The sequence below is a fragment of the Megalobrama amblycephala genome, linkage group LG15 (genome assembly GCF_018812025.1).
Source record: "Megalobrama amblycephala isolate DHTTF-2021 linkage group LG15, ASM1881202v1, whole genome shotgun sequence".
Classification (NCBI taxonomy): Eukaryota; Metazoa; Chordata; class Actinopteri; order Cypriniformes; family Xenocyprididae; genus Megalobrama; species Megalobrama amblycephala.
In genome coordinates this window covers 29,342,115-29,364,879 of record NC_063058.1, presented here as the reverse complement: position 1 = coordinate 29,364,879, position 22,765 = coordinate 29,342,115, and the positions used below count along the sequence as shown (strand labels likewise).

Here is a 22,765-nt window from a genome sequence, read left to right as displayed (position 1 = left end):
ACGACGACAACAACAACTTTAGACGCATTTGTTATTGAATTGGCTGACATCGACTGAAATGACTATTTGCTCAAAAAACATTAAATACACTTACTTCTTCTGGAGGTGACGTTGGATCGCGAACAGTAGGCAACGATCCACACTTGAGGATTAACTTTGAAGCAAGACCTGCTTTGAATTGACCCTCGTTCTCAAAACAGTCAGTCAAAAAATGATTCGCGCAAACATAAACGTATTTTGGAATTTTGAGTGGCGCCTTTCCTTCGTAAATAAAATCCATCCACTGCGTTTTCAGTGGCTCTGATGTCGGAAGTAAGTGAAAACTACTATGTTCATTATTACATCCCACAACAGAACACTTATGTTTCTTAGGAGACATTACCGGCTGTCGTTGAAACAATGGAGGATGGGTCTATGCCAAAACCAGATTGTCAATCAAACCACGTGGGTGGGGCTTAGCGCAATTCTACGTCACATTGAGAGCAATCTTAGAACAGGGCGTTCTGAGACAGTGCTTATGAATTATTGAGATTGTAAAAAAACCACTGGGTGGATTTTTCTCATTCTAGGGTGGTTTTGCTCACACACTGCCAACACACATTTATGGTCAAACACCATGTAAAAGTGAATTTTGCATAATAGGTGCCCTTTAAAACATCTCGAGATTAAAGTTGTTAAATTACGAGAAAAAACTTGTTAAATTTCGAGAAAAAAGTCAAGATAAAATGTTGAGAATAAAGTCATTAAATTACGTGAAAAAAGTTGTTAGATTATGAGAACAAATTCGTTAAATTATGAGAAAAAAGTCATTAAATTTCGAGAAAAAAAGTCGAGATAAAATGTTGAGAATAAAGTTATTAAATTACGAGAAAAAGGGTGTTAAATTATGAGAACAAATTTGTAATTTAACGAATTTGTTCTCGTAATTTAATGACATTTTTCTCGTAATTTAACGAATTTGTTCTCGTAATTTAATGACATTTTTCTCGTAATTTAACGAATTTGTTCTCGTAATTTAACGACTTTTTTCTCGTATTTTAATGACTTTATTCTCAACATTTTATCTCGACTTTTTTTCTCATAATTTAATGTTTATTCTCAACATTTTATCTCGACATTTTTTTCTCGAAATTTAACGACATTTTTCTCATAATTTTATGAATTTGTTCTCGTAATTTAACGACTTTTTTCTCGTAATTTAATGACTTTATTCTCAACATTTTATCTCAACTTTTTTCTTGAAATCTAACAAGTTTTTTCTCATAATTTAATGTTTATTCTCAATATTTTATCTCTACCTTTTCTCGAAATTTAACAAGTTTTTTCTCATAATTTAACGAGTTTATTCTCAACATTTTATTTTGACTTTTTTCTCCAAATTTAACGAGTTTTTTCTTGAAATTTAACAACTTTAATCTCAAGATGGTTTTATTTATTTTTATTATTGCTTGGCCCTAATCCTCTTCCGTATTTAACTGATGCAACGCCAGTTCCGTTTTTTTCATAATTTGAATACGGAAGGCAGTCTGGCGGAAGCTAGATATTTTACTTCATAACTTGTTAAATATGGATATTTTTCTTACACAAACGCATCACTTCGCTTCAGTAGGCCTTTATTAACCCCCCGGAGCCGTGTGGAGTATGTTTATGATGGATGGATGCACTTTCTTCAGCTTCATACTCATTGATCCCGTTCACTCCCATTATAAAGCTTATATGCATCAGGATATTTATTAATATATCTCCAATTGTGTTCATCAGAAAGAAGAAAGTCATATACACCTAGGATGGATTGAGGGTGAGTAATGCTTGGGGTAATTTTCAATTGAAAGTCAACTAATCCTTTAACATATTTTATTTATTTCACTTTTTGGCCAAATAGATTTTTCATTATTATTTTAAACCACAATCACAATTTTATTTGAAAAGACGCAATTAAGGTTTCTTCCCCAAATTGTGCAGCCCTGGTCAGGACCTATTGTTTGTTACTTGCTAGTTATAGGCAGTTTAGGGGGAGGGGCATTCTCATTCTAGAGAGATCTGATAGGACAAAAATCTGTGTAGTGCAGGATGAGTCATCAATATCTTCAATTCAGTTTCTCAAAAAAGAAAGACTGCACTTTTCATCTGCTGAAGGCTACTTATGTCAACTTTTGGTCACCGTGATTTTGCCAAGTAAGACATGTTCCTGGATCAACATATTTTGTTCCAACATTCCAGTCTGAAAATTTAGTCTTAACCCTATTCCTACCCCTAAACCTAATCTTACCCATAACTTCCCTAAAATCAGAGGGGAAAGATAGGTGAATAACATTGGTGTAGAAGCACCTAACCCTGGTTGCAAGCCTAAACTTGGAATAAACGGTAAACTTTTCCCTCAAATCTGATTGGTTGATTGGAATGTTGTTCCAGGATCAACAAAGATGTTGATCCAGGAACATGTCTTACTTGGCAAAATCACGGTGACTGTCAAGGTCTATATGTACAGTATATTAGCTTATAGACGGCTTCAGAGCAGAGAGACAAAAACTAAAAGCCACAGAACTCAGATATTGTCAGTATGCATTTGCACAGTAAGCCATAAAAATACACCAGGATTCCATTTCAAACAGCTATGATTTGACCAGCCTGTCTTGAATGTCCTCCCTCTACTGATTGGGTTTCACATCTCTCAGCCTTCAGCACTAGGCGTCTCACACTCCAGCAATGCTAAATGAAATGCTACTGCAGTGTCTTCATCAGACTCTGTGAGCACATCAGACAGAATAAAATAATGTTAAAGACCAACACGTTCACGCTGAGGAAATGTCTGGTGTCAGAAATAATCTAATGACTCCAAGTGTGTGTGATGTTTTCACAAGAGCGCCTTGGTTTTTCTGTGCATGTGTGTTTATGATAGTGACAGTTGTGCATGCCTGAGGGCTTTGTATGCCTGTGTGTGTGTGTGTTTGTAATGGTGTGTGAATGCTAGCGGCAAAGAGACAAGTTTAGCGACTCTTAATTAGCTGCTGCATACTTTACACTGTTGACACACAGACAGTGTGTAAAAACTCAAACTGTGTAAAAATCAGTGTGTGTATAATTAGACTGTAAGGAAACAAGGTAAGTTCCTGATCTAGTGCTTGTTAGTGAACTCATTCAGCTAGCAAGCTAAACTAAATAGCAAATTGCTAATATAAGCATTTGGGACAGTAGTCACAAATTGTTTGTGCTACAAGACAAGAATGATACCTCTTTTGTTGATGAGACGTGTGCTATTAGTTTTCTGTTTTTTATGCCTGCCATGTGATGAAATCAAAAAATGCTTTTGACTTTTGACATTGAAGGCGGGGTCAAACTTTTTTTAATGTATAAAAACCAAACCACACAAGTAGTGATTTTAAGACAGAATTAAAACAATAGTTTTATCTCCATTAATCTTAAAAGCTTTGACACTGATTATATGCGATAGAGACGTTAGCGGTGTACAAAATCCCCAGATACGGGTTAAACAGGGTAACAGAGAGAGAGTGCGCTTGAGCGAATACAAGAGAACGTTTTCCTTGCTTTGCTGGAAGAGACTCCTGTTGTAGAAGTGCAAAAATCTCTGAAGTACACACACACACTCACACAGAGAGACTTTGTCTCGGGAGGGAGCAGCCCTCTTTTAAAACTCACTTTAAGTGCTTTTCAGGGCTGCAGCTACAAACAGCAATCTGCATCAGTTGAGGCTATTTCAGAGCCTCGCTGCGCTTCACAGGACTGCAGGGAGAGACAATAACAATTATTATGACTTTAAATATTGCTTGATAATAGAAAACTAGAATTTTACATTTCCTGAAGGAAATATGAATGTTTGTTCACGCATCAATGCTAGAGTATTTACGCCTGCTGTGCAGTTGCTATAGTGTCCTGTGAGACTTTTAGCATGTTACTATTCTGTGGTCATTGCGATGCATAGCTAAAGTGCTCCAAGTGGATTTTAATGTTGCTATGCAGTTGCTAGGGTGTTCGCAAGGGTGTTACTGTGTGTAGCTAAAGTGTACACAATGTTGTTTGCATGCACTATTCTGTTGCCAGGTCATTGCTATGCATAGCTAAAGTGGTTCAAATGTTTTTTAGTGCATTGCTATGAATATACTTGTGTATTCACCAGCTTTAGCCATTTTTATTGTCTGGCATGTTAATGTGTGGTTGCCAGGGTGTTGCTATGCAGTTTCTATTAAAGTGTTGCGGGTGTTTGCCAGGGCGTTGCTATGCAGTATGTTGCTACACATTTTGCCATACATAGGAAAAGTACACTAAATGTTTTTAAGCATGTTGTTGTGCAGTTGCTAAGGTGTTGCTAAGGTGCCAAGGGGCTAAAATGATCCAAATAGTTTTAGTGCATTGCTATGCATATACTAGTGTATTCGCCAGGGTGTTGCTATGCAAAACTAAAGAGCACTAAATGTTGTCTGGCATGTTAATATGTGGTTGCCAGGATGTTGCTTTGCGGTGTGTTGCTATGCAGTCTGCCAGGGTGTCGCTATACATAGGAAAAGTGCACTTGTGCAGCTGCTAAGGTGTCGTGGGTGTTTGCCAGGGTGTTGCTATGCAGTGTGTTGCTAAGCAGTCTACCAGGGTGTCGCTATACATAGGAAAAGTGCACTTGTGCAGCTGCTAAGGTGTTGTGGGTGTTTGCCAAGGGCTTGCTATGCAATGCTAAAGTGATCCATATGGTTTTAAGGGTGTGTCTATTCATATACTAGTGTATTCGTCAGGGTGTTGCTATGCCTAGCTAAAGAACACTAAATGTTGTCTGGCATGTTAATATGTGGTTGCCAGGGTGTTGCTATGCAGTGTTTTGCTATGCAGTAAAGTTTAAGCATGTTGTTGTGCAGTTGCTAAGGTGTTGTGGGTGTTTGCCAAGGGGTTGCTATGCAATGCTATCCAAATGGTATTTAGTGCGTTGCTATGCATATACTAGTGTATTCGCCAGGGTGTTGCTATGCATAGCTAAAGAGCACTAAATGTTGTCTGGCATGTTAATATGTGGTTGCCAGGATGTTGCTTTGCAGTGTGTTGCTATGCAGTCTGCCAGGGTGTCGCTATACATAGGAAAAGTGCACTTGTGCAGCTGCTAAGGTGTTGTGGGTGTTTGCCAAGGGCTTGCTATGCAATGCTAAAGTGATCCATATGGTTTTTAGTGTGTTGATATGCATATACTAGTGTATTCGCCAGGGTGTTGCTATGCCTAGCTAAAGAACACTAAATGTTGTCTGGCATGTTAATACGTGGTTGCCAGGGTGTTGCTATGCAGTTTCTAAAGTGTTGTGGGTGTTTGCCAAGATGTTGCTACTGTATGCAGTTTGCCAGGGTGTTGCTATACATAGGTAAAGTGCACTAAATATTTTTAGCATGTTGCTGTGCAATTGCTTCGGTGTTGTGGGTGTTTGCCAAGGGGTTGCTATGCAATGCTAAAGAGATCCAAATGGTTTTTAGTGTGTTGCTATGCAGTTTTAAGGCTGTTTGCCCAGGTTTGCTATATGTAACTATAGTCCACAAAATGTTTTTAGCATGTTGTTATGCAGTCTGCCAGGGTGTCGCTATACATAGGAAAAGTGCACTTGTGCAGCTGCTAAGGTGTCGTGGGTGTTTGCCAGGGTGTTGCTATGCAGTGTGTTGCTATGCAGTCTACCAGGGTGTCGCTATACATAGGAAAAGTGCACTTGTGCAGCTGATAAGGTGTTGTGGGTGATTGCCAAGGGCTTGCTATGCAATGCTAAAGTGATCCATATGGTTTTTAGTGTGTTGCTATGCATATACTAGTGTATTCGCCAGGGTGTTGCTATGCCTAGCTAAAGAACACTAAATGTTGTCTGGCATGTTAATATGTGGTTGCCAGGATGTTGCTATGCAGTGTTTTGCTATGCAGTAAAGTTTAAGCATGTTGTTGTGCAGTTGCTAAGGTGTTGTGGGTGTTTGCCAAGGGGTTGCTATGCAATGCTATCCAAATGGTATTTAGTGCGTTGCTATGCATATACTAGTGTATTCGCCAGGGTGTTGCTATGCATAGCTAAAGAGCACTAAATGTTGTCTGGCATGTTAATATGTGGTTGCCAGGATGTTGCTTTGCAGTGTGTTGCTATGCAGTCTGCCAGGGTGTCGCTATACATAGGAAAAGTGCACTTGTGCAGCTGCTAAGGTGTTGTGGGTGTTTGCCAAGGGCTTGCTATGCAATGCTAAAGTGATCCATATGGTTTTTAGTGTGTTGATATGCATATACTAGTGTATTCGCCAGGGTGTTGCTATGCCTAGCTAAAGAACACTAAATGTTGTCTGTCATGTGGTTGCCAGGGTGTTGCTATGCAGTTTCTAAAGTGTTGTGGGTGTTTGCCAAGGCGTTGCTACTGTATGCAGTTTGCCAGGGTGTTGCTATACGTAGGTAAAGTGCACTAAATATTTTTTAGCATGTTGCTGTGCAATTGCTATGGTGTTGTGGGTGTTTGCCAAGGGGTTGCTATGCAATGCTAAAGAGATCCAAATGGTTTTTAGTGTGTTGCTATGCAGTTTCAAGGCTGCTAGCCCAGGTTTGCTATATGTAACTATAGTCCACAAAATGTTTTTAGCATGTTGCTATGCAGTTTCTAAGGTGTTGTGGTTGGTCTAAATGTTTTTTGTTTGTTTGTCTGTTTGTTTTTACTGTGTTGCTGTGTGGTTGCTAGGGTGTTCAAGTGATTGTGTTCATGGCCCAAGTCAAAAAAAGCTCACCAAATCTTTATAACATGACTATTTGAAATTAATGTAGATGGAAAAACTTCTGATCATTTAGAAATATGACATTTTAAAATCCTTAGCACATACAGAAGGTTAATTCTTCAGGGATAATTGTTCATTCAGATCTTTAACCTTTAACATGAGGAACAGTAATAGTGATTCTTACCTTAGAAAATACCACTAATTACCATTAAAGCTGACAGTTCTCAAGGATAGTATGGAAATGGAACCTGAACTGTGATGAGAAACGAGCAAGACAGAGAGAGAGAGACATAATTAGAGTTTCACAGTCGATCTTCAGCACTCCTGATGGTGAGAATCTCCTGCAGGCCCGGATTTTCAGCTCTGGATGGATCTATTTTAGGAGTCGTGTGTCTGTTTGGCCCGGTTCCTGTGGTTCCTGTCGAGCGGATCTTCTGCTTGTGTGGCTATACACGCAATTTCTCTCCCTGACACTCAAATTTACATCCTGCCTGTTTTCCGCCTGACCTGCTTTTCTCATTGGCTGCTCCTGCCCTCCACCAAATGACACAAACTAAATTCAGCCTAACTAAAACTCACAATGAGGAAATTCGTCAGATGTTGACCGGCGAGGTCTTCTTTTCCGGTCACTTGTCTGGCATTCTCTCTGAAACATAAATTGATGGCATTTTATTCATTAAAACAATGTCTTTGTTCAATTTTTTTTCAGAACACATAAAAACACCACTTGCGCACCTTAGTGGTTGCAGGCAGGTGGTTGGACACAGCTGCTAAATTTACATTGACACCTTTTGTTTCAATCGGAATAAATTCATCCGAATTAAATTTTAATTAGATTTGGCCAATTCATTTTGATTGATGTGGTTACAGGTGACTTTTTTATTCCAACTGTGCTAGTACTAGTTTGATTACAATTGTATTATTAGGGTCTATGTAAACTCAGAGAGTGTGAAGGATTTTTTTGTCTTCTCACCTCTAAATATTCATTGAAATTCTTGTATTATCTAGAGGCTGATTTTAATGTTCAGAGGTTGCCGTTTCATCGCTCAGAAAACTTACAAGAGTTCTGCTTCAAAATGTTCTTCAAAACATCCTAAGGGGAATAAAAACAGACACCAATGAGATAATAGTTGACATACAGTAAGAATATAAAACACTGACTTGTAATGGCGGATTTTGGTACCTTGTCAAATCTGAGCACAGTCTGAGACATTAAGATCTCCTCAGAGGAGACACATGTGAGACTACTGAGGTCTTTTTCTCAGAAGGAACATCTAAGAAGTAATTTTCCCTCCATTTAATATCTGTGATGTCTAGAAGAAACATTCCAGACATGCATGAGATCTTATTTGCAATTTATTTTCTCATGGAGCCTGAATAATAATAAGTACTCAATAGACCAAATCATACGCTCCTATATTAACAGTCCCGTTTCCTTGATAAAATGCGAATATTTCAAAATGATTTTCCTTCAAGACGCTGTGAAATGCAGGTTTCACAGCGTCAATCATCGCTGTGGCATTCAGGACACACTGAGCAGGTTTCTGTGATGTCTCTCATGCTGCTGGGATTCAAATGGGGAGCTTTATAACTGCAGTACTTTGCAATGACACATTTTCCTCAGATAAAAGTACATTTTCTCTGGTCTGACCTGGAAAAGAATGACCTGGTGCCCCGTCTGCTGTTTTCACGGTCTGTCTCTTGCCGCGAATGTGTGTACGCGTGTGCATGGCACCAGTTTGATTTGGTTTGTGTTCAGCGGAGAGCGGAGCGATATTGATGGAATGTCCCCTGTAGCCCAGCAAATTTAATTTCCCCAACAGTCGTCTGCATCCCACAGTCTTAGTCCTAACAGAATAACAGCTACCTAGAGCAGTTCTGCTTTTATACACACACTCTGTATTTAAACAGTGAATGGTGAAACACATTGTGTAGTGTTGATAACACCTTTCAGTGCCACTCACCTGATGCTCTAGGCTAAAAAAAAAAAAACACCCTAGCAACAGCATAGAAGTGCTAACACATTTGTAGAGTTGTAGCACCTCATAGCAATGCCAACAGCATAGCAATTTGCCAAACAACATTTTGTGCACTTAAGCTATGCATAGCAACACCCTGGCAAACAACCTAGCAACTGTATAGCAACACTAAAAACTACTTGTAGATATTTAGCTCTGCTTAGCAACACCCTGGCAACAGCATAGCATTTTGCCAAACAAAATTTTGTGCACTTAAGCTACGCATAGCAACACCCTGGCAAACAACCTAGCAACTTTATAGCAACACTAAAAACCACTTGTAGACTTTTAACTCTGCATAGCAACACCCTGGCAACAGCATAGCAACTTTCCAAACAACATTTTGTGCACTTAAGCTACACATAGCAACACCCTGGCAAACAACCTAGCAAGTGTATAGCAACACTAAAAACATGTGTAGATTTTTAGCTCTGCATAGTAACATCCTGGCAAAAGCATAGCAATTGCATAGAAACACTAAAACCACTTGTAGATTTTTAGCTCTGCATAGCAACACCATGGCAAGAGCATAGCCACTTTCCAAACAACATTTTGTGCACTTAAGCTACGCATAGCAACACCCTGGCAAACAACCTAGCAACTGTATAGCAACACTAAAAACACGTGTAGATTTTTAGCTCTGCATAGTAACACCCTGGCAACAGCATAGCAATTTGCCAAAAATCATTTTTGTGCACTTTAGTTATGCATAGCAACACCTTGGCAAACAATCTAGCAACTTTATAACAACACTAAAAACCACTTGTAGATTTTTAGCTCTTCATAGCAACACCATAGCAATTTTCCAAACATTTTGTGCACTATAACTACGCATAGCAACACCCTGGCAAACAACCTAGCAACTGTATAGCAACACTAAAAAACACTTGTAGATTTTTAGCTCTGCATAGCAACACTCAGCATAGCAATTTTCCAAACAACATTTTGTGCACTTTAGCTACACATAGCAACACCCTAGCAACTGCATAGAAACACTAAAACCACTTGTAGATTTTTAGCTCTGCATAGCAACACCATGGCAAGAGCATAGCAATTTTCCAAACATTTTGTGCACTATAACTACGCATAGCAACACCCTGGCAAACAACCTAGCAACTGTATAGCAACACTAAAAAACATTTGTAGAGTTTTAGCACTGCATAGCAACACCCTGGCAACAGCATAGCAATTTTCCAAACAACATTTTGTGCACTTTAGTTATGCATAGCAACCCCTTGGCAAACAATCTAGCAACTTTATAACAACACTAAAAACCACTTGTAGATTTTTAGCTCTTCATAGCAACACCATAGCAATTTTCCAAACATTTTGTGCACTATAACTACGCATAGCAACACCCTGGCAAACAACCTAGCAACTGTATAGCAACACTAAAAACCACTTGCTCTGCATAGCAACACCCTGGCAACAGCATAGCAATTTTCCAAACAACATTTTGTGCACTTTAGCTACACATAGCAACACCCTAGCAACTGCACAGAAACACTAAAACCATTTGTAGAATTTTAGCACTGCATAGAAATGGCAACAGCATAGCAACCTTTACAGGTACATGAAGAAAACGAAATTATATCTGCTGTAACCATATGGACGCACACAGTTTTCCTAACTAGATTTTAAATTGTCATATATTTTTACCTTTGCAACCATTTTGCTTGTAGTCTGGGTCCTTTTTAATGGAGAAACTAACATAAAAATAAATATTCAAAGTCTTCTAAACCAAAAGTAGGTTAGTGTGAGGAGCAGAGCATGTCTGCTTAATTTATAATAAATTAATTCATAAAATGCTAAATATTGGGCCTTTAAAGGCATACTGTGATTAATTTGTGTAATTTCTACAGTAATGTTTTGGTCTTCTGATCAGAGAGCACTTTCTGAAAGAGCTAGTTTGCGCTGACACAATTTAATAACTTCAAAATCATCTCTTAATGACTCCAAGCCGCACTCTAAATAAGATGAAACATTCACATGGCTTCTGTGCACAATTACAGGCCTTCATTTCATTTACAGCTGAAAGTTCATTTGAAAATAGATATTTGATAAAACACTCTCCGGAGCAACCAAAATCTAAAACGAAAACTCGAATGGGAAAACTTTATTCAGAAATAAAGATCCTTACGACCTTAAGAGTGGCACGTACAATTCGAAAAAATCTAAATGGAACCTTCACAAAACAAATGAGAACTAATTCCTTACATTTATATTTATATAGTGCTTTTCTGAACTGTTACTAGTATCTGATTTCATAAAAAATGAATATAAAAAATGTTGACACAATGTAACATACTTGCTCTGGCACTATATTTTTGGATAAAAAGAAGTGCTTGTTGTCATTTGTTATTGTTGTACTAGCAGAATGTGATGGTTGGTCGGTGTGGTATTTGCCCCGCCCCTCCTCCACTGTGATTGGACGGCTGAGTAAAAAGTGCATTTTAAGTTGAACATTCCTCAACTTTTGGCAACTGGTAAAAAGCGAAATAGACGCTCAGCACCTCGTCACACGGGGGGAGAAAGGCTTTACAGGCTTTACAGTACTTCAAAAATACCAGAAATAGTGTGCTGTGGACCTTTGGCGAGGTATTTTCAGTGTACTATGATTCAGGACAAACTAATCCCAATCTTGAATGCCATTTAGGACAGATAGTGCGCAAATTGTTAGTCATCCCAGGTAATATAAGGATCCTCATTAAATATAAAACCTCAAGCTAATGCGGCTGTTAAAAGGTCTACAGCAATATCATTTTCCGCTGATATGAAAAACATGTCTGATAGGTCATTTGTGATTTGAGTTATTGAGATTACTAAATCAGGCTTCCTTTTAAAAATAAATATTGTCCTTTATTATACAAAGCTGTGATAGCAAAACTAATCAAATGATATTATAAGAAATCCTTTGTTCGTCTTTTTGGCTTTGTTACCTAAATGAGAACTGGGACAAGAAAGATAAGACTCATCGCCGTGTATCTCCATCATAAATGCAGAATGAAAATGATCCAGTTGTATTAGTGGAGTGTAATTAAAGGGGCAGAAGGGTTTGTTAACCCTGATGTATTAACGAGAGGACAGACTGCAGTAACAGGCGGGCTAATTAACTCATGAACACATGCACATCTCGAGAGTTCATGCAGGGTCATGTATGTTTGTGCGTTCTGTCGTGTTATTTAGTGTAAGTAGTTGTTGATCCATGGAATCATTGACCTGAGAGAGAAAACTGGCCTGGAAGAGGAGTTTAATGTTGAATGAAACGGAAGTTGCGATCGGCTTTTCTTCACTATTGTTTTTGTTATACACCGATCAGGCATAACATTATGACCGCCTTCCTAATATTGTGTTGGTCCCCCTTTTGCTGTCAAAACAGCCCTGACCCGTCGAGGCGTGGACTCCTCTAGACCTCTGAAGGTGTGCTGTGGTATCTGCACCAGGATGTTAGCAGCAGATCCTTTAAGTCCTGTAAGTTGTGAGGTGGAGCCTCCATGGATCGGACTTGTTTGTTCAGCACATCCCACAGATGCTCGATTGGATTGAGATCTGGGGAATTTGGAGGCCAAATCAACTCGTCAAACTCGTTGTTGTGCTCCTCAAACCGTTCCTGAACCATTTTTGCTCTGTGGCAAGGTGCATTATCCTGCTGAAAGAGGCCACAGCCACCAGGCAATACCGTTTCCATGATAGGCTGTACATGGTCTTCAACAATGCTTAGGTTGGAGGTACGTGTCAAAGTAACATCCACATGGATGGCAGGACCCAAGGTTTCCCAGCAGAACATTGCCCAAAGCATCACACTGCCTCTGTTGGCTTGCCTTCTTCCCATAGTGCATCCTGGTGTCATGTGTTCCCCAGGTAAGTGACGCACACGCACCCGAACATCCATGTGATGTAAAAGAAAACATGATTCATCAGACCAGGCCACCTTCTTCCATTGCTCCGTGGTCCAGTTCTGATGCTTCATTGTTGGCTCTTTCGGCGGGGGACAGGGGTCAGCATGGTCACCCTGACTGGTCTGCAGCTATGCAGCTCCATACGCAACAAACTGATGCACTGTGTATTCTAACACCTTTCTATCAGAACCAGCATTAACTTCTTGAGCAATTTGAGCTACAGTAGCTCGTCTGTTGGATCGGACCAAACGGACCAGCCTTTGCTCCCCATGCGCATCAATGAGCCTCAGCCGCCCATGACCCTGTCGCCAGTTCACCACTGTTTCGTCCTTGGAGCACTTTTGATAGATTCTGACCACTGCAGACCGGGAACACCCCACAAGAGCTGCAGTTTTTGGAGCTCAGTCGTCTAGCCATCACAATTTGTCTCGTCAAACTCGCTCAAATCCTCATGACTGCCCATTTTTCGTGCTTCTAACACATCAACTTTGAGGACAAAATGTTCACTTGCTGCCTAATAAATCCAACCCACTAACAGAGATAATCAGTGTTATTCACTTCACCTGTCAGTGGTCATCATAATGCTATGCCTGATCGGTGTAAATTGCAGTCTAACACATTTTGGGCACACTTGTTCCACTGTTATTTTGAATGCAGTCATATGCATAGGCATATCATAACATGGAAATGAGGAAAAACCCAGGAAGTCATTGTGAGAGTGTCTGAAAGCATCACTATTTCTAACAGTTCTTTTGGGTGATTCGCAAATTACAGCCATCGATAAAACCTGTGCTGTGAACAAGTTCATTTGTTACGTCGATTTGATGATTGATTTCCACATTGAGCTGATTCATTTCAAACGTTTGCACTGCACATTAAATATTCATATTCATAATCTGTGCCAGTCACAGTGCTATAAAAAAGCCAGTAATAATATCACCATCAAAATCACTGAATATGGTCATATGATTTACCAAATCTTAAGTATAAAGGTCGATCTAAAGAGAAATTCAAATTCATTCAAATTCACTGTTCTTATAGTATTATATATATAATTCAATAATAATTTTAGTACTTTGACGTAAACTTATTTATAATTTCCAAGGCAGTTTTTTTAAATGTACGTTTTTCATCTAATACTTATATTTTATTTCAATTACCAAACCTTTTTTGGTAATATAGATACCAGGCAGGACTTTAAGGATGTAATGAACCTATGTTCACTTTCTGCCCTACAAATGACCTGCCATTAACAGAGAAGATGAAGAGATCAGTCCTCTCAGAAACCAAACCTAACAAGAAACATCAATTACACTTATTTTTACTTGGTTAGAGTACCTAGTTTTTTTCCCCCCAGAGTGCTCTGCTCTGTGAGTAATGTTCTGCTCTTGTCAAATCCACTGTGGCCGCTGGCACCACGCCGGTACAGAAAGCACCCTGGCCGTGAAGTTTGGCAGTGTTTGTCAGAGAAAAGTCCAGCACTCGAATTCAAAGATCATTACTGAACACATCTCCACAGGCACACTCAATGCCCACGTTTGAGAGAGCAGAACCTCATTTCTGAGCTGAAAGGAGAAATTATCATTTTGGAGGTCTGAAGAATGTTTTTGAGCAGTAATATGGCTAATTACCCCGGAGCTAAAGGAAATGATGTCATGTTAATGTCGCTAGCGACTATCCTGTGGTGGTGACGTCAAAGAGAGTAGGCAGGAAAAAATATGCCTAGAAAAATAAATATTATGATTTTATAATTTCAAAATACACTTGTTTCCAATGAAAGCAACAAAATTCAAATGGGTTTGGAACAATGAGGGTGAGTAAATGACTCAATTTCAATTATGAGTGAACTAGCTCTTTATTCTCTCTGGTCTAATGAAATAATGAAGAGACGGGGTAAATCTAACAGGTTAAATTATTGAAATGTTTGCTTGTGGATTTTCCATTGTAGAGTCTCTTGGCACAGTTTTTCCTGACACATCCGCGACCCGGTTTAACTCCACTGAAAGTGGAATGAAATATTAATGGAATTAAGTGACAATCACAAGCTGGCAGTAATCTCAAGCCATTCGTCAGCGCAGCTATTACGGCCTGCCAGAGGCTTTATTTGAGTGTAAAAAAAGAACAACACACATCGTCTCCTAATAAACTACTTCACTTTTAAACTGTTCTATATGTAAATCTTAACAGCACGTTTATTTATGTGGTTGCGTTTTTATGAGTATTGTTATATTTGGGTGATATGTATGTATGTATAAATAAATGAATAAAATTACAGAAAATAGTATATATATATATATATATATATATATATATATATATATATATATATATATATATATTTCCTATAAATATAGAATATATTATATTCCTTATAGGAAGTCAAATAAAATATTAAAATAAAATAAAAATGAATGAAATATTTAAATAAATAAATAAATAAAAAATGGTAACAGAATATGGTAAAATTAAAAGTATATATATATATATATATATATATATATATATATATATATATATATATATATATATATATATATATATATATATATATATATAGATTAAATTAAATTATAAAAATATATATTTTGAGAGAGAAAGAGCAAGAGAGAGAGCGAGAGACAGAGGTAAAATAAATAATTAAAATATAATAAAAAATAATATAAAATCCTAACCCTTAACAATAACACAAAGTAGTTTTAAAATTAAGGTTAAAGGATTAGTTCACGTCAGAATTAAAATTTCCTGCTTATGTACTCACCCTCATATCATCCAAGATGTTTATGTCTTTCTTTCTTCATTTGAAAAGAAATTAAGGTTTTTGAGGAAAACATTCCAGGATTTTTCTTCATATAGTGGAATTCAATGGGTTGAAGGTCCAAATTGCAGTTTCAGTGCAGCTTCAAAGAGCTCTACATGATCCCAGAGGAGGAATAAGGGTCTGATCTAGCAAAACGATCAGTAATTTTCTTTATAATAAAAAAAAAAGTATATACATTTTATAAATTGCGCCACGCATTACGTAATCACGTTGGAAAGGTCACGGGTGACGTAGGCGGAAGTACCGCGGTAGGGCGAAAAACTCCATCTCATTTTCTCCTCCAACTTCAAAACTGTCCAACATCGTTGTTTTACCTTTTTTTGTATAAGACCCTTATTCCTCATCTGGGATCGTGTAGAGCCCTTTCAAGCTGCATTGAAACTGCAATTTGGACCTTCAGCCCGTTGGTAACGGTTGAAGTCCACTTAAAGGAACAGTTCACCCAAAAATGACCATTTTAAGACACTTTCAAGCTGTCAAGCACCATAAAAGTGGTCCTTATGACTCTATGACTCATTCCTCTTAAATAACTTGAAGTCTTCTGAAGTTATATAAGATATGTAAGAATAGAAGACAAAAATGCAGGTTTTTAAACTATCCCTTTAAAGCTGTAGTTTGTTAAATACAGTGGAAAAAAGAGTGAAATATCTGTGGAGTGAAACTGACCTGAACAAAGAATTCCAATCTAAGCTGTATTAATCAGTATTAATGAGGAAATGTAAATGAGATGGGTCTGTTCTGACTGCTACAGCGTGGGTAATTGTTCCCGAGGGTGTGCCGAAATTAACATGAATTTTAAATCCCTCTTATTTATTATATTTAAAATCCTTTTTATTTAAGTGAGCTAAAACAAAGAAAGAAGTATCAGTCAAACTCTAACATGTCATGTTATCATGTTTACTATGTAGTACATCATGTCCCCATCATATACATGTCTTAATATTTTAGATAAAATATTAATCTCTTAGTTTTTAAATATAGATTTTTTTTGTTGGAAATGGAAGAGTGAAATAACGTTCGCTTTGACTCATGGATGGTTTATTTTTATGGCATCCCGAAGGATTATATGTTTGTTCGGAGCATTTTGTTTTGTAAATGAGGTACAGTGTAATGGAGAGTTTGCAAAGAAACTTTTGTTGAAAGATAAAGCAGCCAACTATATTGAGAGTCTGCATCACAAACCGTAAGTAAAGGATTTCATAATGCTTTGTCTGTTAATGATAATTTTATATAGACAATGTTTTTCAAAACTCTAACCCAGCACAATAGAGTAGTGGCTGACACATTTTTGTAGGCCAAAAACCTGAAGCAAGTTAGCATTTTAGCACTTCCGGTTCCATCGTCCCAAAGGCAATGGGTTTGTTAAAATGGCTGAAATAAGGTCCGTGGTTAACACAAGCTCAAGAGATTTTAAAAAGACGGTTACTAACAAGTGGCTAAACTGGACAACAGAGGCTGTCGGGGAGATTAAACACCATTACACTGAACAGGTATGTTCAGTCCGCTTTTACAGCCTAGTTATGCTTATAAATGCGCTCTTACAAACTATTCTAATTCAAACTTTATGGGAAAATGTTTTTAGATAAAAAATAAGAGTTGTCGGAGGCTTAGTGGTGGTGACTTTGAAATTGTGGGATCTTGGTGTAGTTCGTTTATAGCCTACATTTAGCTTTTTGCTTCTGGTGACTGCATTTAGGCTTCAAAAGTCATAAAAGCTGTGAAAATTATCTTGATGGACAAAATGTCGCAGAGCTTATTTTTTTGTGATAATCCAAAAGCCTATGGGAAAATCCTATTGGGTTTTTTTCGAGGACACTAACGAGATGCTAACTGCAGATTAGCCTACAAAGTGACGTCATATGCTGCGTTCACGCCACCTCGTATTTACCGGAATCTTGAGATGACAACACGTGACGTTATATTCGGAGCTGTTCGCGTCCTTGGACTGGGAATTTCCATGGCATCTTCCATGAATCTACAGCGGTCAGGTGGTACAGCGGCCACATGGTACATGTTGGAGCTTTCAGAAAACTCCCGTCTTACAAGCTGTAATTACGAGCTCTACGAGGACGTGAACGCTTTTTACAAGCTAGAATCTCGTAACTACAGGAATTACGAGGCCGTGTGAACGCACCTATAGTTCCACCACTTGACGCTGATACCACGGTTGGCAGGTTTTCACAACAATACCCGCCCAACTGACCCTTCGCAAAGACCCGCCCCTCTTAGTTACGGTTGCTTTGTCCGACAAGCCATGGCGCTGTCACGCCACACGCAGTGAAAAATGCATCGCGGAGCAAAGAGGACACTGACAACACATCGACAGACAAGACAGAGCAGGTTACTTATGATATTGTACAATGTCCCAGCTTTCAAATTGAGAGCTGTAGAGCCTCAGCTCAAGCGGCTCGTGAACCGATCATCTCTTCTTACTAGTTCATTTATAGCATCAAATAAGCATGAATGAACATCAGAAGGAATGTTGTTTAAAACGCGGCAAGACGTAAATACACACCATTTTTCAAGTTCAAGTCCACCGAGGTTAATCTTCTAACTCCTGACTGCTTTGTCGGACAAAATGGCGGATTCGCCGTTACGATTGGTTAGATTGCTTGTCAATCAAACTCCCGGCGAAGGGTCAATTGCAACTTAAAACTAGTCCAATCGCATTTCAGGGGGGCTCCCCCAATAAAAATCGTGTTCCGGGGGGAAAAAACACAAGTTTTTGGCGTGGTTCCCCTAGTAAAAGGCTAAATATCATGTTATGTGGGGTCACTTCAACCCCCGGACATGAAAAAACCAACCCGCGGCAACGGTGTAAATGTAGACCAGTTCTGCGGGAAAACCGCGGACTTGGCAACACTGGTTGATACTGTTTCCTATGCAATGACTTTAGCCAATCATAACAATGGCTGCCCTCACTAGACGCCCTTCAAAACATATCATTTCAGACAGAGGGTCAGAATGAAGTTTTTCCATGATGTATATTTGTTTTTTGTGTAAAAAAAAAAAACATTATTAAAGGTGCCCTAGAACGCTTTTTCACAAGATGCAATGTAAGTGTAAGGTGTCCCCTGAATGTGTCTGTGAAGTTTCAGCTCAAAATACCCCATAGATTTTTTTTTATTCATTTTTTTAACTGCCTATTTTGGGGCATCATTAAATATGCACCGATTCAGCGTGCTTCCCCTTTAAATGCTCGCGCTCCCCGCCCCCAAGCTCGCAACTCTATAATACATTGCATAAACAAAGTTCACACAGCTAATATAACCCTCAAAATGGATCTTTACAAAGTGTTCATCATACAGCATACCTGATTATGTAAGTACAGTATTTATTTGGATGTTCACATTTGATTCTGAATGAGTTTCAAAGTGCTCCGTGGCTAAAGCTAACATTACACACTGTTAGAGAGATTTATAAAGAATGAAGTTGTGTTTCTAAATTATACAGACTGCAAGTGTTTAAAAATGAAAATAGCGACGGCTCTTGTCTCCGTGAATACAGTAATAAACGATGGTAACTTTAACCACATTTAACAGTACATTAGCAACATACTAACGAAACATTTAGAAAGACAATTTACAAATATCACTAAAAATATCATGTTATCATGGATCATGTCAGTTATTATTGCTCCATCTGCCATTTTTCGCTGTTGTCCTTGCTTGCTTACCTGAATAAAGTCTGATGATTCAGCTGTGCACAGATCCAGACGTTAATACTGGCTGCCCTTGTCTAATGCCTTGAACATATGCAAATATTGGGGTCATACATATTAATGATCCCGACTGTTACGTAACAGTCGGTGTTATGTTGAGATCCGCCTGTTCTTCTGAGGTCTTTTAAACAAATGAGATTTATACAAGAATGAGGAAACAATGGTGTTTGAGACTCAACGTATGTCTTTTCCATGTACTGAACTCTTGTTATTCAACTATGCCAAGGTAAATTCAATTTTCAATTCAATGGCACGCTTGGCATTGAACTCAAAGTTCAATGCCAAGCGAGATATTTTATTTAACAGAAGTCGCCTACATTGAACGGCCAGTTTGGACTACATCCCTCTACTTCCTTCTTTAATGACGTCACTAAAACAGTTTTTTGACTAACCTCCGCCCACAGGAATACACAAGAGTTGCGTTTGTAGAGTGTGTTTGTCGCCATGTCGTCGAAACGCTGTTATTTTCATCCCACAGTCCAATCACCGGGTCTGATTCCGGCTCAAATTGATAGGGTAAAATTAAAGACATGTTTACAATAACACTGAGCGAGTGCATCTCCACGTTATGGTAAGAGGCGTGACCTTTCCGGGCAAGGTGCGCTAAACTGCTGTCGAATCACAACACAGGAACCGCTGGCACAATCAGAACTCGTTACGTATTTCTGAAGGAGGGACTTCATAGAACAAGGAAGTCATCAGCCCGTTTTTATGACAGTGGAAATAGCGGTATACAGATAAGTAAATTATGTGAAAAATACTGTGTTTTTTTACACGCGAAACATGAACACATGTTATATTGCACACTATAAACACAATCAAAGCTTAAAAAAAACACGAAAAACATTACCTTTAAATAATCCGTTACATGACCCCTTTACAAGTTACTGCATAACAGGAACGACCCGTTAAACACATGACCCAGTTTCTGTTTAGTTTTGGATCAGACTCAAATGTTACCAGACATGTTGGTTCAGCAACCCCTCAGTGTAATAACCTGTTTCCCCGCAGCTTCAGGCCGCCCCATCCACCGCACCTGATCATACCCGTACCTGATCATTTCCTGATTAGCCTGTCACCGCTGTGCTTTGTGGCCCTTAAAGCCTGTATATTCTCTGCGGCTGCTCCGACACAGGTTGACATTTCCCTCCGTAGATAAGTGTTTTTCCTCCAGGCCTCAGCGGGGGATATCAGCGGAGAGACGAGATGCTGTAATGACCGGCGGTAAACAAACAGACTGCTCTCATGCACTGGAGGAATACCAAAGTAAAACGGAGGTTAGATTCAGTCTCTAGAACGAATTATAAACATATTTACATTAGAAAGTGCAGTTCATATTGGAATTTAAGCCGGTTGAAACTGGTCTAAACCAGCGGGTGTTTATTGGGTGTAGGCTACGTCATTTTGTGTGTCCGACTGCAGCGAGCAAACAAAGATATCAGCTATTGTGGTTGGATCCATCCCCAGAGAAAGAAGGAAAAGTAAATTTGTTCTTATTTAACCGGAGCTGTCCGTTCAGTTCCGCCTCAGTGGGTTAAACCCAGCGGAAAGTCCTCGGGGAATCTGTTGCCGCCCTCCCGCGTTCGCCTTTACCTACCTCGCTTTCTCTCTCACACATTATTCATAATTTAATCTCACATTCCCTCTGTGTAAATACAGCCCGGGCCTTTTCGTCCGTCCCTTCCTGTCAGCAAATACACCGCTTCAATGATATGAAAAAATCCTGTTGGCTGGAATTTTAAAAATCATAATATTATAATTTAATCTAAACACCTTTCAACTGCTCTTCACTCTTCATTAATATGTTATAGTCCGGCCCAAAACAGAAGCTGCAAACTATTCCCGCATTGAAAATCTGCGGAAAGGATGGAAATATGATCAAATGTGTTAAAGGATTAGTTCACTTTCAAATTAAATTTTCCTGATGATTTACTCACCCCCATGTCATCCATGATGTTCGTCTTTCTTTCTTCAGTTGAAAAGAAATTAAGGTTTTTGATGAAAACATTCCAGGATTTTTCTCCTTATAGTGGACTTCAATGGAGCCCAAACGACTGAAGGTCAAAATTACAGTTTCAGTGCAGCTTCAAAACGTTCACGAGGAATGACGAGGAATAAGGGTCTTATCTAGAGAAACCATCGCTCATTTTCTAAAAATAAATTAATAAATAAGTAAATAAACAAATAAAATTATATATGTTTTAACAATAAACTAGCTCTCTTCTTCTTCTCTATTAGAATTCCGGCATTGTAGACACTGCTAAGTGTATTACTGCCCTCTTCAGGTCAAAGTTTGAACTAATTGTTATATACTTGCACTAGCATATTGTATATGACAATTAAGTTCAAACTTTGACCTGTCGAGGGCAGTAATACACTTAGCAGTGTCTACACTGCCAGAATTCTAATAGAGAAGAAAAGAGCTAGTCAAGATGAGCATTTATGACTTTAAAACTTATAAAATATTTTTTTAAAAATTAGAAAATGAGTGATGGTTTCTCTAGATAAGACTCTTATTTCTCGTCTGGGATCGCTGTAAACTGTAATTTTGATCTTGAACCGTTTGGCCTCCATTGAAGTCCACTATATGGAGAAAAATCCTGGAATATTTTCATCAAAAACCTTAATTTCTTTTCGACTGAAGAAAGAAAAACATGAACATCTTGGATGACATGGGGGTGAGTAAATTATCAGGAAATTTTAATTTGAAAGTGAACTAATCCTTTAAATTAGGTTGTCTGCGGATATTAAAGAGCATTAAAATGCCTTGGAATCACTTTTTTAAGGTTCACAAATTCACATTCACAAATGTAAGGCCATAAAAAGTATTAAATATCCTAAGTAGCACAGAAATAAAGTTTAAATGCAGCCTAGTTTACGGAGGTCTTAAATAATACTTTTATTATGGCAGTTTCACGCAGATGAGTTAAGTGGGCTCTGAGATAAAGATGCAGTGTACATGTAAATGAAGTGCTATCAGAGAGTTGTCAATCATTTTGTTTTTTAATGGCTGTGCATGAAAATTAAGAATCAACTTTTGAGCTGGAAATATATTGTGCTACATTAAAGTGTGTAAACTGACGATTTCATGGTATATACGATTATTCAGATTCTGTACTGCCTTTTCAGTGTTAATATGGCTATAAACTGCATTTTTATACTGATTTATATGCTAACCACTGCAGCAATAAATAAATAAAATCACATTTTTAAGCCTTGGCAGTATATTATATATATCACTAAAACATAACTATTTAATTAAAAAATATTAATATATTACTGTTTTTATCTCAGTAAAATTTGCATTAAAAAATTTTTATATTCACTCTTCCTAGTAGCTGAAAACATATTTTTTAGGCTGTATTCATGGCAAATATAAAATAAAATATAAATAATAATAATATAATAATACAATATATACAATTAAACTTCTGACAATAATACAAAATCAAATATATAAAATCTTTCAATTTAATATTTTATATACATTTTAAAATTTGAAACGGTTTTAAAAACATCTATTAATTAAAATTCTCAGTAAAAGCATTTATAACATTACAAAAGATTTACATTTCAAATAAACGCTGTT

At 38.0% G+C, this 22,765-nt stretch overlaps 1 long non-coding RNA gene across 3 annotated transcripts; it reads right to left on the bottom strand.

Moving 5' to 3' along the window:
- Positions 1 to 2,291: 2,291 nt before the first annotated feature.
- On the bottom strand, positions 2,292 to 21,126 carry LOC125247913. 3 transcript variants are annotated; one of them, XR_007180201.1, is made up of 6 exons: positions 20,229 to 20,930; positions 7,694 to 7,813; positions 7,300 to 7,366; positions 6,905 to 6,973; positions 3,658 to 3,741; positions 2,292 to 2,745 (listed from the first exon to the last, which is right to left on the bottom strand). It is a non-coding gene; the product is annotated as an uncharacterized LOC125247913 (long non-coding RNA). The 3 variants fall into 3 exon arrangements; XR_007180202.1 differs by lacking the exon at positions 2,292 to 2,745 and adding an exon at positions 20,950 to 21,126 and having other exon boundaries at positions 3,272 to 3,741; positions 20,229 to 20,426; XR_007180200.1 differs by lacking the exon at positions 2,292 to 2,745 and having other exon boundaries at positions 3,272 to 3,741; positions 20,229 to 20,925.
- Between the last annotated feature and the right edge of the window lie 1,639 nt (positions 21,127 to 22,765).